Source organism: Pseudophryne corroboree, unplaced genomic scaffold (genome assembly GCF_028390025.1).
Source record: "Pseudophryne corroboree isolate aPseCor3 unplaced genomic scaffold, aPseCor3.hap2 scaffold_1708, whole genome shotgun sequence".
NCBI classification, from domain to species: Eukaryota; Metazoa; Chordata; class Amphibia; order Anura; family Myobatrachidae; genus Pseudophryne; species Pseudophryne corroboree.
Genome location: NW_026968344.1, coordinates 27846 through 29809, shown reverse-complemented (window position 1 = coordinate 29809; position 1964 = coordinate 27846).

Sequence of the window (1964 nt, the reverse complement as noted above, 5' to 3'; positions counted from 1 at the left end):
TGCTTCAATAAGGGTTATGTTATAGTTGCATCGGTCCTGCACTGATGCTATGTTGTTTTTTCATACTGATAACTGGGTAGTTTATCACAAGTTATACGGTGTGATTGGTGTGGCTGGTATGAATCTTGCCCTGGATTAACAAAATCCTTTCCTCATACTGTCCGTCTCCTCTGGGCACAGTTTCTCTAACTGTGGCATAGAGGGAGGAGCCAGTGCACACCCAGAACTAAAGTCTTTCTTAAAGTGCCCATGTCTCCTGTGGAGCCCGTCTATCCCCATGGTCCTTACGGAGTCCCCAGCATCCTCTACGGACTACGAGAAAAAGATTTACCAGTAGGTTTAAAATCTTATTTTCTACTTTATTCTTTTCTATCCTAGTTTATTACGACCAACTCTCATCCAAGGAGTTTGATATTCTACTACCTGCATGCAATTTAAATTGCTTAAATTGTTTATATGGTTGATTTGTCCTTCACAATCCATAATCTGCAACTTGGATGTACTTGTGTCATTGAAAATCTTATAATAAAAATGTATATACAGATACTCAACCTGTATATTGAAAAAAAAAAAAGTTATAAGACATATGCATTCAATATTTGAAGAAACAAAATAAAATAAAGCTATCTATTGGGTTTCACTAACAAGCACATTGGAAGACTTGACTACTGTTAAAAGACATGCATTACATGGTATAGAGCCACAAACCACAATGTAGTAAAATAAAAACAAACTTACATGTGTATCAAACCTATGTGAGGCTTACATTGATAGTGCAAGATCAACACTCTATCAACTGTGCAAACTAGACTGCACATAAATGCCATAAAATTTATCTAAGATTTTAGTAAATAAGGCCCGTTGCTGTCCGGGTCACGCAGCCGTCACGGCCCGCCCCCATACGGTCCGGTCATGTCTGCGTTGTCCTGACTGTGCCCCCAAAATGGCGGCACAACGCCGCTGGCCCGACTCCTCCTGCCCAGTGACCGCCTCTGCCTGTCAATCAGGCAGAGGCGCTCATTGGGCAGAGATGCTGATCGCATCTCTGGCATGTGCCGGTGCACTGCGGCACCAGCACACACGCACTTCAGACCTGATCTCCTGTTGTGTGAATATGCACAGCAGGGATCAGGTCTGAATTAGGCCCTATATACAGCTGTCAGTAAGGCAGGGAGGTGCTGCTGCCAGTGAGGCAGGGATGTGCTGCTGGTAGTGAAGCAGTGATGTGCTGCTGTCAGCGAAGCAGTGCTGTGCTGCTGTCAGCGAGACAGGGATGTGCTGCTGTCAGCGAGGCAGGGATGTGCTGCTGTCAGCGAAGCAGGGATGTGCTGCTGTCAGCGAAGCAGGGATGTGCTGCTGTCAGCGAGGCAGGGATGTGCTGCTGTCAGCGAGGCAGGGATGTGCTGCTGTCAGCGAGGCAGGGATGTGCTGCTATAAGTGAGGTAGGGATGTGCTGCTGTCATTGAAGCAGGAATGTGCTGCTGCAGTGAGGCAGAGATATGCAGCCCACTATCTCCCTATCACCCCTGCCTGAGTCACACACTTTCCCTGTCACCCCTGCCTCAGTTACCCACTATCTCCCAGTCACCGCTGCCTCAGTCAACCACTATATCTGCGATCCCTGCCTCAGTCACCCACTATACCAGTCACCCCTGCTTTAGTCACCCACTGTCACCCTATCACCCCTGCTTCAGTCACCCACTATCCCTGTCAACCCTGCCTCAGTCACCCACTATCTCCCAGTCACCCCTGCCTCAGTCAGCCACTATCCCTGTCACCCCTGCCTCAGTCTCTTACTGTCCCTGTCACCCCTGCCACAGTCATCCACTATCTCCCTATCACCCCTGCCTTAGTCATTTATTATACCTGTCACCCACTTTCTTCCCATACTTACCCGACCCCTTCCTATCACCCCTCCCTCAGTAACCCACTATCTCCCTGTCACCCACTATCTCCCAGTCACC